The sequence below is a fragment of the Halichoeres trimaculatus genome, unplaced genomic scaffold (assembly GCF_033239565.1).
Source record: "Halichoeres trimaculatus isolate MK-OKI-2021-1 unplaced genomic scaffold, fHalTri1.1 fHalTri1_scaffold_5, whole genome shotgun sequence".
Lineage (NCBI taxonomy): Eukaryota > Metazoa > Chordata > Actinopteri > Labriformes > Labridae > Halichoeres > Halichoeres trimaculatus.
In genome coordinates, this window is record NW_027437183.1 from 26,281,340 (window position 1) to 26,297,739 (window position 16,400).

The 16,400-nt window shown below is 41.2% G+C and overlaps 1 protein-coding gene across 2 annotated transcripts in view; it reads right to left on the minus strand.

The window, feature by feature from the left end:
* Window positions 1-15,711, minus strand: part of rhobtb4 (Rho related BTB domain containing 4) — a 51,129-nt gene extending 35,418 nt beyond the window's left edge. The window contains exons 1-2 of one of the 2 annotated variants that reach the window (XM_074670885.1): window positions 15,572-15,711; window positions 14,677-14,866 (exon numbers count right to left, since the gene is read on the minus strand). The gene's annotated coding sequence lies outside the window, so the exon portion shown is untranslated. Of the gene's footprint in view, window positions 1-14,676; window positions 14,867-14,942; window positions 15,495-15,571 lie in introns of those variants that run through there. The other variant, XM_074670886.1, reaches the window with a different exon arrangement.
* Between the last annotated feature and the right edge of the window lie 689 nt (window positions 15,712-16,400).

A 16,400-nucleotide genomic window follows, 5' to 3' on the forward strand; every position in this document is an offset into this window, starting at 1 on the left:
CAAGGTGAGGACGTGTCAGCAGCTGTGCTTTAAAAACCTGTCATTGACCCAAAGAAGATGCAGATCACTTGTATAAAATCATGATTCTGAGTTTAATTTGCGATCGCGTGTTTTTTCAAACATCCCTGAAGTAGTACAATCCCATCTGTATGGCTATAAAGTCCTAAAGCAGAATGAGATATGCTTAGATTTATGACCCGTTCAACTGTGTCTATAGTCCCCATCATCCCAAACAAAGAGAGGAGAAGATCTAAGAGCATAAATCCCATCAGATAATAATCCCACATCAGCACAGAAGGTCTGGCTGTGAGTCTGATGGTGTGTGTACTGACCATGGCACTGATGTATGGTGAGGTCAAGTCTATGCTGGTGTTGAAGGGCTGTGATGGTGGGATACGTGGGGAATGTAAAGTGGCAGCTGAAAAGAGTGAACAGACGGGACTCTGAGGATGGATGGAGGGGGGTAGCTGAGGGTGTACGCTGGGGTAGGCTGGATATGGAGGGGCTCTTTGTGTTGTACTGCCTGCTGTCTGCCTGAGAATAAACAGACCTCTGATTATGATATTAATGCCAACTTAAATGTTTCACAGTGAGGTGTCTGGCTTTCTAAAAGTGGTTTCTGGAAAGAACAAGAACACAGAGCATACTCCAAACAGTCATTGACACAGTCCCTTCAGATCACCAAAACTGAGCCATGTGGTATCTGGCACACCAAACTACCACCAACAGAACATCTGCCACTATTAGATTACACTCATGTCCAGTTACTTCAGCTTTTTTATGAGCAGAGTCTCACTGGCAAGGCCTGTAGCTTTATCCGTAGTTAAGACCTCTCAAAGTTAGAAACACTTAAGTGAGAAATTCTTCAGTTCAGTCTACTGGCCTTTTGTTTGGATGAATTATTTCCTCACAGGTTGACAGTCTCTGCCTGTAATTTTGAGCCTGTTTCGTCTTCACAGCCTCAAACAGAAGAGTGTGTGGAGTTAGAGAAGTTGAAAAAGGTGTTTTGAAAGCTAAAGGATGCTCTAAATTCCTAAATGGCACAAATCCTCTGTGAAAAGACAAAGTGTGTAGAGCACAGGCTGTCAGGAGTCATAACAGGCTACTTGCATTCTTACTTGAAGGGACTGAAGCTGCACAGGCATGTCCTGCTTGTTGTGTTGTTCTGGACAAGACACATAACTACAAAAATTCATATTCAAATGTAAATCAGGTGTCATGACAAGTAAATATGCACACATCAATACTCTTACAAAACACGATTGGAGGCACATACAAACACACACACACACATAGATACACAAACACACACACACACACTCTGCTGGATGGAGCCACACAGGTCAGCAGAGGTGACTCTTAAGCTGTGGCTGTCAAGTGGTGGGGTTAATCTGATTAAGTCTCTCTTCAGCCACATACTCTTAAAGCAATAGTTGCAATATTAGAAAATTGGAATCTAAGGATATTTAATGTATGGGTTTCAAACTGTTTCTTAAAAATTGTGAGCAGACATAGAGCAATGATGTCTACTTTCAGAAATCCACTCATTGATTCAAGGAGATTTTGTTAAGATAAAAGCGTCAGAGTGACTCATACAAAGAATCATGTAGTACAAGAGCTGCGTTTCCACAAAGCAGTCCGGTTCAGTTCAGTACGGTTTGGCACGATTTGGTACAGTTAGGCCTGATGTCGTTTGCGTTTCCATCGCAAAAATGTGCAGACAGCCGCAGCTGTTAAACAATAGCCTGACGCCGAAGCAGTGCAACACAGTTAACCCCGCTAATAAATACAAGGAAGAAGAAAAACACGACACAGTAAACAAAGAGCACAGATGGAAGTCATGCAGCATTTCATCCTCTCTGTGACTGGCATGTAGCTCTTTGATACAAAGTGCAATCAAGCTTTGTTTCAGAGAAGTCTGTGTGCCACCAGGAGAAATGCCGCCGCTGTTATGGGGAAAGTGATGATTCTTTTGACCAATCAACGGTCAGCAGTGTTGTAGCTCCACCTCTCGAGAGTGGAGGGGTTCAGTTTGGCACCCCTACAAAAGGGTCCCAAAAAGTGGGACGGCTCGTCTCAGTTATTTGGGGATATGTCCTGGGATAAGTCAGTGGAAATGCCACAAAATGCACGCCGTACCAAGACAAACCAAACCGGTCTGCTTGGTGGAAACGCAGCTATAGTGTGTACAATCCTCTGGCAATGTGAACTATCACTTCTGTTAGCCTGCAAAATGAGTGCTGAGTCAGTTAGGGTCTGCTCTGAGAGACATGCATTGGTCAAGGGTTAGGGTTAAGGTTAGGATTATCCCTAACCCTAACCCTAGACAAATATGACTTCAAAGAGGGATGTGGTCATCAGGCTGAAGACAGACATCAAGATCAGGGAGGATGCAATAGACCAAATGTTAGCAAGGGACACTGTATCAGCAGGTATTATCCAAGTGTTACCTCCCATTCTTAAAAATTGAAGCAGAGGAGGAGATGCCCAAATGCAAACCTGCAGGTCCTTATGTATGCATTCAAATGTTGGCTCCAAAAGCACCAGACATCACTTATGCACTCACTAAAATAAGCCCAAGAGCATATTTACAGCCTGGTTTTTAAAAAATGATGCAGGTCAGAATATCTTCTTCAGCACACACTGCACTCATAAGATTTGGAATATTGAGATTATGCATGATCAAGGTAATGGATGACTTGATTGACAGTCAGGCATACTGTAGCTGTTAGCAAGAAACTGAAAGGCCCACCTCAACCGCACCCCTTTCTCTGATGTTGGGTCAGCATCCGCCTTCTACAGGCTTCAAAACCCTGCTTCAGAAACCAATGACTGTCATCACTGAGGCTTTACCGCCATCTGTAAAGCAGTCTATGGTTTTACCTTGGAAATACATCAAATGCAGAAGCAGCTGGCTCTGAGATGAAGCCAAATTTCACTTATTAATGCAGTCAGAGAGAGAAGTGATTTTGGGTTAACGGGGCTGGAATCAGACAGGGAGCGAGTGGTGACGCATTGTTTCTACCTCTCACTCCCATTTGGATAACTTTGGAAATGGACAATCATTCTGCACATTTGTCACCGTAAGTCAAACCTTTCACTGAGTGATCTGATAGATAATTTGGCGTGTGATACCAACAGGGAAAACATTTCCGTGTCAAGCTTAGGGCTTTCGGCAGAAAACTGCAGTCCATTAATACTCCTTTGAAAATATGCACCAGAATCCAGGTTGGTCAGTGTTTGAAAGTAGAGAGCATTCTGCTCCCAAAGTCTATAAATGTCAGAGTTTTTTGTCGTTGTCATTTCTGCATTCATACATACTCTTCATGCAGACCATGTACCACACACCCATCATCAAAAACCAGCAGAACGTCTCCCTCCACTCAAAGGCTCTTTTAGGACATATACAGAAACTGAGTCTGAAGAATACTCTGAGAAGAGAGAAACAGTCACTGAATCCCTTCATAAATGTGGGATTCTGACTCACTGAGGTCGTAACAATGTCAAACAACTCTGCCAGACTGTAGCTTTGACAAGTTTAACAAGTGTAATCCTCTGAACATGTTTCCTACGCCACATCTGATTAGATTTATAACACCTACTCCCCAGATACACAGAGGGTTCGGTGTCTGTTTAAAATTGATTTAATCTGTCACACACAGTCCCCTGTAACTTCTTTGTCTTCTAGAAAAGGGATCAGGGAGGGGCTTATCACGGACTACCTTTAAAGCTTCTTAAACTAGATATATTGTTTTAATATGGTGATAGCAGAGAAAACATAAATGGAGTGATGTTAGACTCACTTGTACAGTCTGTGTTAAAGAGCTTACACTATTTGTTAGACTGACACAAAGTGCTCTAGGGACACTGCCATCGTCATCCTACCTCGTCTAGTTTTAGTTTTTTACGGTTCAGGGCACCATAATGGCTGTCTTTTTAAGGAAAGTTAGATGTTTCCACATATGCCACCAAAAAACAAAAATGCAAGACATAAAACGATATTTTATACGATATGAAATATTCAAATACTTTATTCACGGCCATAGTGTATTTGACAGACACTGTCTTGAGATATGTCTGTAAAAGGCTCCTTAAACATTTAAAAATCTGAATACCTTCCTGAAAAACATGAAAGTGACATGCTAAAATTTAATCCATCAAAAGCTCCTTTGCAGATTATCAAAAATTATATAATCTCTTTGTATCAAAAAATCTGTTGATGTTTGTCAGAGCTGCAATCTTTCTGAATGATTTCAGCGACTTTCTTATAAAAATCAACAGCAAACAGTGTAAATTCCTGCTGATCTTCCTTTATCCTCACTGGGAACACCATGTCCATGTGATAGATCCTAAGAATTGTATTTCCTTGGATCATTCGATTTCACTTTTCCACACTGCTCCGTGAATTTAAGACAGGTCTGGAGATGCTCTCACATTTGGCTCTCACAGCCAACTTCAGGACCACTGGACTGAGATCAGACAGTCAAGTCATCTATTCCTCTCAAATATGGGGAAATCATAGATCAGGTGTATGTAAGGCATCACTCATGTACAGGGACATCAATGTCTCTAGATTAAAGATTCATTAAAAACGTATCAAACAAGATAATGCTGAGCAACGTTCTGACAGATTTGACAGTAATCCTGAGTAGAAGATGGGCAAAAAAGGAAAAATAAAGTTGTGAAGACAGGGATGAATTTGGCCCCAGAACAGGTCAGTCAGTATTCCTGAAACAGCCTGATCAAACAGAGAGTGAAGCCAAGACAAACACCGCTGGACTTCAGTCTGGCACAGAGAAGCAGAGCTGCAGGCCTGCCGAGAAACACACTGCACACAGTCAGTGCATCAACCCAGTACTCTCTGGAAAGTGCTTTATACCATAGGTGGTTCACCTCTTGAACTGTAGAATATGTGGGACCTGCATAGGTAACACAGAGTGGATGTACTTTTCGCATTTTTATTCATAGAAAGATTAGAAGTCCTGTATTTCACCAAAAATCAATTCATTAAGAAAAAAAAGGGGGAAAGCATCAACTCCTGCTTCATTTTCTGTTGACCTTTCCTTTTATAATTGTGATTAACCCACAATCTTGATGCATCCTGCAATCCCATTGGTGAGTCTGGACCATTATCTGTATAAAAACATGGTAGGCACTACATCTCTCCAGAAGTGATGCCAAAAGAATTGAAGCCTACACTACAGACTGTCTGCAATAAACATCTTAAAGCCTCTTCCATTAAAACAGGTCAGAATTGGGTCAAAAATGATTTTTTTTTCCTCAAACATGCTGTAATGACAGTTAGCTTTTATCATGCTGATCAAATATAGTTATGTGTAAGTGCTTAGTTTCTTGAGCTTAATCTTAATTAGAGACTTCATTTTAAAAAAGGGGGTTTTACATTACTATTCACAGATTGGTTATCTTCTTTCTGGGTGGGATGTGGCTGCATTTACTGGATAGGATCGCTGAACACAGTTAGGAAACGTGGGAAGCAAAAAGTAGGGAAAGATATGCAGCAAAGAGATGAGGCCAATAGAAACCTTGACTATAGCTGACGCTAGCACCAGGGTTGTTAACTGTCCACAACTATGAATATCTGCTCTAAACAACATGAGAATCTGTATTTTTAGTTAAGTTAAAACTGGGTTTGGGTGAGAACACGCAGAGTAATGTCAGCATCAGCCTTAATGCACACATTGTGCATTTGTCATGTCTGAGTCTGTTACTAGATTTTTATACAATGGACATTATAGATCAAGGGTCTGCAACCTGCAGCTCTGGAGCCTCATGCAGTTCTTTGATCCTTTGCAGTGGCTCCTTGTGGCTTTCTTAACAAATTTGTATTTTTATTACAGAGGTTATTGCTGATTTAAAACATTGACACTAAATATAATCATAGGTTAACATTGCTAAACTATTTATGCATCACCTCTTGCAATAAAGCTATCAATTATTTATTTTATTTTATAATTTTTGCAAATTTTTGACATTTTTTCAAATGTAGAAAAAGAATTCAAAACGGTTGAAGACTTTGCAAACTTTTGAAAACTTGCAAATTATAAGATTTTTGGAAATTTCCCAAATTTTGCAAGTTATTTTGAAAATTTCCCAAATTTTGCAAGTTATTTTGGAAATTTCCCAAATTTTGCAAGTTATTTAATTTTGGGGGGGATATTTCCCAAATTTTGCACGTTGATTAATGAAACTTACTAAAATTTCATAAATATTTGCAAATTTATGACATGTACAACATAAAAAAAATTCATTTAAACAAACACAAAAAACTTATTTTTTTGATAATTATTCACTAGATTTTTGCTATGTTAAGAATTTTATGCTCTCTTTTGTCTTAATTGTGAAGAAAAATTAGTTTTTATGGCTCTAGAATGGCTTTAATCTAGGTGAGCTGAGGCAAAATGGCTCTTTTGAAATTAAAGGTTGCAGACCTCTGCTATAGATCATTCAATGTATTATGGCTTCATTTTTTTGCACAGAGGGAGGGATTGTCATCCTTGTTTATATACAGTTAACAGTCTAATCCCCTAAAATCAGAACACTATTTTAGGTCTTTAAACTGTGTGTTATGTTATCAAACAAACAATACATTAGTATTGGCATATATTTTACCAGGTACAGGATGAAATTGTGCTATGTTCTTAACAGGAGTCAAATAATAAATTCCGAAATTTTGCTAAAAATGTTTTGTTTATCTCATGACTAATTCTACGTATCTAAATTGGTATCAAGCTAAAAGAAAATCTATTATCCGTCTGCTTCTATTTTAACTCAGGGTTTTTCACACATACAGAAATAGAGAGGAGGAAATGAATGGGGAGGGGAAACATGAGTGTAAAAAGCAAAAATCACAGACTGGCTGAGACACAGACAGACAAATAAACCACATAACGGAGAGCTGAGGCATAACAGGAAGGTCTTTTGTTGTATGTACTTCAAATAGCCGGCATGTTGTTTATCCATTTGTGCTGCTCTGTTTGTTAGAGTTCCTCATATTGTGCTGCACTTGCACAAACAAAAACAAACCTGTTTTGTTTGCTCACAGATGGAGCAAAACGAGCAAGGCATTCATCTCAACAGAAACGCAGTTTTGAGTTTATCCAATAAGGCCTGCAGAAGGTTTTGTAACCCTTAGAGGTCAAACTATTTTCCTAGCCAGTAGATGAGCAAAGGGATCCTTTAGCTGAAAACTCAAAAAACTCTAAACACAGCGATACGGCTTCAGCAGCAGAAAAACAAAATACTCCTCCTGCTACCTGAATAAAACAGAGGTCAAAATGTGTCTCAGTTTGCTGGAATATCAAACAAGAGCAAACATGCATATACACACGAACACACAGCTGATATGCAGAGTACAGGCAGCCTGAAATAGTAAAACGGAAAAATCTATACGGGTGTCCAGTTATTTCCGCACTGATGATACAACAGACGTACAACAGTCACCGCACATCGTGACCACATGTCATCCTCTGGCCAAGCTGCAGCACGGCCACACAGGCTTTAATCATTTAAATAAGGGCAAGGGGCAACGAGATGGAAGCTCTTTTGGATGCTGCTTTACTGTTGATCCCAGCTAATCCCAACCACTTGTGAATGGAGCTCATCTAGACTCGAGAAATGTCCAGATGAAACACACCCCTACACTAAACTGCATATATATATATACATCATATACGTCCTGTGCAAGTTACTGATGCTGATAACTGAGCACAGTTTCCCTGCTGTGAAATTGATCTGTGCATCGAGGGCGGGGTAAAAGGCGATTTAACAGTGAACTCTAAGAGCCGTAATGGAGCATAACAACAAGCAGAACGTCAATGATTTTGCATAGCATGACCTCTGAAGAGAAAGGCATCAGTATTAAGTAGCACATGAAGTAAAATAGGAGTGATATTGATTAAATTGATTAAATATTAACCATGAAATGAGAGTGATGTTTTCCTTGGAGAGGAAGAGAGAGGGATAAACAGAGAGAGATTTTTTTCAAAGCTTGACAGTAGGACCATTAGGTAACTCTTTGTCCTTGGATGACCTCGTGTTTTCAAAAATGTTTTCTTTTTTTTTTTTTTGTCAGATAGATGAAGATTCAAGTTGAAACTTGAAAGTCCTGAAAGTGTGTTACTGTGTGTTGCCCTTGAATTGTATTGATTAAATTTATGAATATGGTTAATCTCTAAATCACCCAGCATTATCTGAGTCATCATCTCCAATGTAATCTCAATTCTTATAAAAACAAGAAAATACACAATGTACAAACATGACGCATATATTCTTATATAATTAAAATTGTGAAATAAAGAATAAACATTTCATTTTAGCAGCAGCTCCTCCCAGTCCTGACTTTCAGGACCTGCCCCTTTTAACCACAATGTTTACCAATATCAAACACAAACAGAAAACATTTTGCCACAGTGTCAACAGGCAGGAATCCATTTTTTTTTAAACAGATTATAAGAAAACAGATTATACAATATGACCTGTGGGCTGTCCCTGGAGTGGAATTTGCTGCAAGAATTAGTAACGATTGTCATGTTTTTTTGACTCAAGTAAAAATCAGGTGTTCACAAAACCAGTTCACAAGTGTTCTTGGAACACCAATACCATAACACCATTTTAAATTCTGTTTGATGAGACTTGCTCGGTCTTGTAGTTAAGTCCCAACCCATAGTTTTAGTCACAGCAGGTGAAGTTCTTCCAATGTGGCGTTGGTGTCTGATGTTAGCTCCATTAGCTATGTTAGTGATTAGCATGATGCTACACTGCCCTCTGGTATTCTCTATGTTGCTGTGTTAGCACAGCTAGCTCATCCATCTTATTGGAGGTAATCCCAATAACGATGAATGGAAGGACAGGTCCATGTCGTCACTTCTTAGCTCACACCTGAGAACCAGCACGTTGTCCTCGCCTCCTTCTCCTCACCTTGTGGGAAGACATCAGGCCTTACACCAGTTAGCATTGACATGCAACAGGCTGCTAACAGCTGAGTTCACATGTAAACAATGCAGCCATGGTTACATGTAGGATCTCCAGACAAACACAGGAGAAAAAGTAGTAAAAATATCACTGAAGCCACAAAAAGTTTGGTGTCCATGACCAACAAATGAGACATACAAAGTAATAATCCACTCCAAATACAAAGATTACGAAAAAGAGACAAAATTACAAGAAGAATAACTTAAAAAAAATCTGTTGGTGTGTTTGTTGGTTTGTTTAATTTTATGTTTTTTGGGTTTTTTTACTTTTGCTCTGAGTTTAAAATTGACAGTATGTGTTGAACTTTTAACTTTTTGCGTAGCTTATTTGGCTCTACCGTTGCACTTGATGTGTGGCCTTATATGCCTAAATAGCATTCATGGGTGCAATCACTATTTGGATGCCAGTTGTATTGAATACCCCCACAAATGAAGGGAAAAAAGTCTCTGAATTACACACGGGCTTAAATAAAATCCAAGCTGAAACCTGTAAACCAAACCACGTCATTTATGATGAGTCAATTTCATATTTTAATGGAGCAGCAAAACACAGAGTCTGGAGACAGACAAACACTGCCTGAGATGATGACAGAGCTCTCATCAGCAACTCACTACCATCAGTTATCATCTGATTCATCCACTCTGGTATGTGTGTGCATGTGTGTGTGTGCGTGCGAGAGGGAGTCAGAGAGACCGTGTGGAAGTGTCAGTCTGGTTGCATCAGCCTCCTGAAACTGCAAAAATCTCAATCAAATGGCATGTAGGCGATTATGAGCACAAAGACAACAAAGCATGAGTGTAAAAATAAACCTAAAGGGAAACACCTCAACCTGTGGGTGTGTACGATTACACTACATCACACACTGACACAATTACAGATGGAAATCCTGTGGTTTCTTGAGTTCTTTGGCCACCACTGAAACTGGTCTGACCCTGATTAGCAGGAATGGCACCCTTGGGCGTTGCTCTCACTACAGATTAGTTTAAAGCCTGCAGCTCTAACTAGTGAGGAGACATACTCACAAACAGGCGGAGAGCATGCTCAAGTGTCAAAGTGTTTGCATCAATTTAAAGGCGTGCAGGGAGTTCAGATGCTTCTCTTTGTGAGTCATTGCGTCTGAATCTGTGGTTTTGTTTGCTAATGAGTTTGGGTGTGATGGAGGATTTTTGAAGCTATCTTTGTAACGCTGTCAGGGTGGAGAGGGCACAATAGGGTGAGGTCTACGATGGTATTATAATGGATTTACATCTATTTGTGTCTTATTAACACAAGCAATCAGTGCTAAAATTACATGAAGGCAGTTACATCCACATGACATTAAGCAAACAATCGCACCTTCCTCCTCTGCCACTCAAACAAGTCCCAGCCATAGCTGATGAAGAGTGCGATGGGCTATGAGTTATTACAGAGAGCAGGTGGACAAACTTGAAGACAAGACGTGAAGACAAACAGGAAGATAAGGAGACTGCCAAGACTTTCAGGCGCTGAAAGAGAGAAAGACGCCTGAGATCACCACTGCGTGTGAACAACATAGAAGCCAGACATATGGGACTGTTTGCGCTCAAACAGACATGGGAAGAAAAAAGCATGGGTCAGCCTCTTAAGTCCTAAATGCTACACCCAGAAAACCATTCTCCAGCCGCATATAAACACTCATACCCATCTTTGTAAAATCCTCAAAGAACTTATGGTACAAAATTCAATCTGTGGTTGCAGCACACACGCACTCAAATACCTAGCTGGCATACCCTAAGTCATATGACTTAAGCGCCAATTCACCCAAGGGGATCGGCTTTCCGCCACAAATGAGAGGAGCAGATGCTAAAGAAAGAGACACCCAGGCATCAAATTGCATACAGTGTCGCACACATACAAAAATATGCATGCATAATCACACGAAGATACACAGGAAGATATATTTGCTGCAGCAATACATCCGTACCGCCATGATACACAAAAGCACACGTACGCACACACACACACACGCAAACAGGAACATAAATAGAGAGGAGCTTCAGCCAAGCAACCAAGCTGTGCCTCTTAGTGTGTGTGGCATAACATGCTGTCTTTCTCTGAGCACACATGAAGACACACTCACTCACACATAATTAGAAAAGAAAAGGACAAAAAAGGACAGATTTGTTGTAATTAAACAGAAAAATGGTTCACTTATTGTTTGTGTTTTATAAGAGTCAATGGTTGAAAAAGTGCGCTTTTATGTGGATGGAGAATTTCTGTCCCAAAATATTTGAGCCCTCCCTGTCCTTTTTTTTCCATTATCAGCAACAGACACTTCTTTGAGGAAATATCTTGCTGGAATGTCAAACCTGACCCTGACCCCGTCCTATCTCATGTCTGCCGTGATCAGTCATTCTGAAGTCACACAGTGCAGAATATGTGACAAGGCAGAGTTTCCCACAGGTGACGGTGTCAAAGTGACAGAGAGGGACGCCAAACATAAGCAACATGAAGTGACGCATGTTACAGGCTGGAAACAACCATAAAGGCTTCAGTCTTTGAGGATTCAAGAAGGATGCTGACACAAACAAACTGTTGATTCTGTTTATTTATGCCCATGTAAATGCATCATCTACTCTAGAAAAAAAAAACAGAATTCTTGCAGCTTTCAAACCTTTGCCCCAGATCTCTTTCCCCACTTTCTGTCAGCAGTGAGATTGTGTAACACACCTCCCTATCAGCGCAGCCATCCTGTGTCTCTGGACCTTACAGCCTGTCAGGGTCTGGCCTCAGACCAGCTCAGAGCTGTCTGAGCGGACCGGACAAAAACAGCCTCCTCAAAATGAACTGACTCTCTTATCTCTTCTCGCCCTCCTCCGGCCCTGCTCTGCTCCGGCCCTGCTCTGCTCCGGCCTGCGCTGTCCTCGCCAGCAACACAACACCTCCTTATCCATGTCTGTCAACACGTGCACAGAGACACACACCGCTCATTCCCTCACACATGAGCTGTCTGTGACTGTAGAGTGTGTTCAACCACGTACAGGAGATAATGTGACGTAGACAAGCAACATATAGAAAGTGCTGCCTAAAAAGTGCTTCAACTGCAACTTTATGAATTAATTTTAGATTTATGTGTGTGTTTAGTGACTCAGACGTGTGTTAGAATTTGTTTGCTCACTTTAATTCAGCTGCAGAGGCTCACTCTCACACTCAAAACGGAGAGTGTGTGTGGGTTAGTGTCACAGTACAGTGGATTACCACATGAGAGGAACTTGAAACAGATGTTTAAAGGAGTTTTGAATGTGGTTGAAGTTCTGGGTTTCACTTAGGGAAGTTGACCCCTTTTTTGTTCTTAAGCTCTGAGTGTGACAGTGAAAGGGTTAACTGTTTCTATTTACATTTCTTCTTTCCAAATCTTTCTTATTTTTTTCCTTTGAAGCTTAAAAGAGGAAGCAGGAAAAAATGTGAGGTGAAAGAGGGTTCAAGCAATGTGTTTTGGCCCTCTGATTTATCATGTTTACAGTCAAATGCAATCTAGCGCCTGACATCCGCTCTCTCTCCCTCTGCCTGCCTGCTCTGCTCTAATTTGCCCTCAGCCAACAACCCCTTCGTGTCCCTCTTCCTCAGGATCCACACTTCTTTTTACTCCTCTCTTTGCTCTTTAATTTCTCAGTTTTTCACCTTCAAACAATTAATTTTCCTCTTAAATGTTTTTGAATCTTCTTTTTGACCTCCCCCTTGCTGACTAGCTCTATATACACATTCATTGCTCACTGACACCCTGTTTAAAAACAACCAAAGAGGCAGCCAATAAGAGAGAAACAAACTGTTCGGTTGCCATCCCAGCACAACCCCCCCATACACTGTCTCTTTTTCCGAAACTTACTTAAGAGGACAAACATCATGTGGTGCTGGTAAGAGAAGAAGACTGTTGTACGCTGACTGTGAGTCTCTGTTTGTATTTTTCTGTTCTATGTGTGAACGCCTGTGCTGCCGTGCAAAGATGTGTGTCATTGTGTGCATGCATGCATTCTCTATGAGGAACACCTATCCACTTTAATAACTGTAACTCTCCAGTCTTGCATACATACACTACATGCATGCACATACAAACAATGAGTCTCGATACAGTTAAAGAGGGGCGTGGTCTCCAGCCAGACTGTTTTGTGTGTGTGTTTCTGTGCGTCTGCATGTGTGTGCATGTGACCAACATTGTGTGTGCGATGTGCCCCAACCCACACAAAGACACAGCTTCTTATATGACTCCCAGCTGTGTGTGGACTTGGCCCGCTAGACGGCCATCCAGCAGCCAGGAATGTTTGGTGTGCAACTCTACTGGAAAGCCCCAGTTACCCACACACACACACACACATAAACATACACTCACACACACACACACACTCGCAGCCAACTCTGGATTCAACCTACTCAGACGGAGGGACGGGCCTCACCCCAAAGGAAGAATGGTTCAAATTCCACAGTTGATAGAAAAACATAGAGGAGTGGGACTGAGCGGAGGAACTGATGTCAGCTCCATCAGCCCCCACCCCCCTACCCTCCACCACACACACATACACACACACACACACACACACACACACACACACACACACACACACACACACACACACACACACACACACACACACACACACACACACCATCTGTTCACCCTCCTTAGTGAAGGAAAAAAATGAAGAGACAGGAACAAAAAAATGGAAAATATTTCACTCTGGGCATTCTTGTTGGGCTAATTTGTGGATGGTGTTTTTTTTAATCCGTCTTCCATGCCTCTGCCTTTGAGTGTTTCTTACATATACATTAAGTACAGCGGCCGCAGACACCCTGTGACTCAACTCTACAGCTATGTCCTGAAGCTGGACTCTCTCATCCAGGCTGCAGGTGGTGGAGATATCTGAGTCTGTGTTTAAATAGGCCAAGTAAACTAGACTTTGCAAAGCACACTCTGGCAAACTGATTGATTATCGCCAAGGGAAACCTGATTAAAGGGGTTAGAAGCAGAATTGGGCAAAATACTGTTGCAGATTTTTTAATGTTCCCTGTTGCATATTTATTATGAGGGAAAGTTGCTTCATTCTTTCATTCTGGATTTGCCACTATGTTATTTATTGTAACAAGTAAAATAAACTTTAAAAAAAAAAATCATATTCTTTTTGGTTTTGGGTGCTACCCTTGGATTTTCCACAATTAAACAGATATGTTCCTTAAAATCTCCACATTTTATAAGAGCCTATAAGAGAAAACATTTTTAAAAACATGAAACTGCTCCTTTAATGCACTTCGGTGTTTTAATTATCCATAGTCTCAGATCTTCTAATGAGGTAGAGTGACACACCCACTCCGAGTCTTTAAAATGTATCTGTGGGGAGATAAGTTAGGACGAGACAGAAGAAGTTTTACGGTTCCAAAAAGGTTTTGCAGACGTGAGAAAACTGACATCTGAAGAGGAGTTGGTGAAGATGCCGCACAAGTTTATTTCCTTGAAAAGCTCCACTTACTGTAACCGGAACTTAGAAACCAGAGCGTTCAAGTTCAGCGTCAGTCTTGTCTGTAAGTCCAAAACTGAGCACAACACAAACTAAGTGAACCGTTATGCAACCCCTCGCCTGTCTAACCACATGTGGTCTGCTTTGTAGCGCGTGCTGTGGCGAGAAAACAGTTCATATCAGGAGTAAAACACAGAGTTAAGTGCGAAAATGCTCCTACCTTTAAGACATTCACCTCTGGAATCAGCTTAGGTCTCTCTCTCGGCTCGACGTCCACTTTCAGTTCACACCTCTCTCCCTCTCCCTCCTCTTTCTCTCTTTCTCTCTTTCTCTCTCTCTCTGTCGACTGCTTTTCCTCTCTTCAGTTTATTCTGGGCAGCCGCGCTCGTCTCCTGCTTCTCCCCATTAAACTGCAAGGCACAAACACATGCGATCACTTCAGAGCATTCCTCTGGTGTGGATAACAACATCTTAATCACAACTCACATTTTTTTTTAAACACACGCTCTGTTTCAGTCTGGGCTCAAACGATCTCAAATTATCGGCTTGGTTTCTAAACACGCGTGTTTGGTGAAGAAGTGACAGAAGAAAAACAATCCCGACTGTTGTAGCCGAGAGACGCCGGGAGGAATGTAATTACATGAAGACTGCTGCATATTGCAAAACCTGCAGACATGCTGTTGTTTGCAGCTATTGTGCTCTGCGATCTGTCTGGGCTGTAGTCCGCCTTGTGGTCCTGATGCGAGTTTTCTCCACACGTCCCTTTGTTGTTTCTGTCACACCTACAAGGAGGGAGCACATGGAGGAGGGGATCTTTGCCTCCACTTTCTTTTGTCTGTCTGTGTTTTTACACAGCGTCCCGACATGGCTGGATTAGTCTGTTTTTTTTCTTTCTTGAATAACGATTTACTGTACATCACAGATGCACGGGAGATTACTCCCCAAATTTTGATCAGCTCGTCCCCATCACATCTGTCACATCTCATCTTATATCATCTCTAATCATCTCTATTTGACCTCATAAGTACATCCCCGTGATCAAAAATATAGCTTTGATCCAAAATAAAGGTCAAGCTTTTTCTCTTTTTTTTAAATCCTGGTCCCCCCTGTCTCACCAAATGTGTCGCCAGAAGTTTAGTCCACGCTGGGGAGTGGGCTGCCGCCGCTGTTTCTCTCCCTCTCTTTCTCTCCTCGCCTCCCCTCTCCCTCTCCCTCTCTCGTTGTCTCTCACATGCGGTGGTAGAGCCCAGATATGCCTGACTGTAGACCAGCCTTCACCCACAGCGCGCCAGCGTCTGTCCGCGAGCGCAGTGACGTCACAGCAGCAGTGCCACACCCATCCATTCATAAAGTGGAGCGAGTGCCAGCCCACGGACCGGACAGGAGGAGACCGGGAAATATCCCTCATAATCCCATAGGAGCCTTTTAAATGGCTGAGTATCACCGAGGGACTCAAACAATTTTTATTATACGTCCCGAATATATTTTCCCATTCTCTCCTCTTTAAATAACAAACTTATGATCTTTATTTTTAATAAGATTATGCTGCAAGCATGTGGGAAACAATTTATCAGTATCACTGACAACGTACAAGCATAAACTGCAGACACTAATAGAACAATGGTCACAAAATTCAACAACTGTACTTTGTAAACTCATGAGGATTTGGCAACCTATGTGAAAATTTCATCTCCAAATGTGTGGCTAAACAATCAGTTTCTATGAAATATTTAGATATAAGTAACATTTTATAAGAGAAAAGGCTCTGATTCAGTTAAGTTTAATTCTCCCATCATGGTCTATGAAACATCTTTTTGTTGTATAGGTGCTGATTGAACAAGGAAAGGAATTAAAAGCAACCCCCCTCAGCTTTTTGTTAGTTTATTTGACCTTTATCGTTTTATTTCATTTTATTCATCAATTTTTTTTTTAATGAATGGGGCA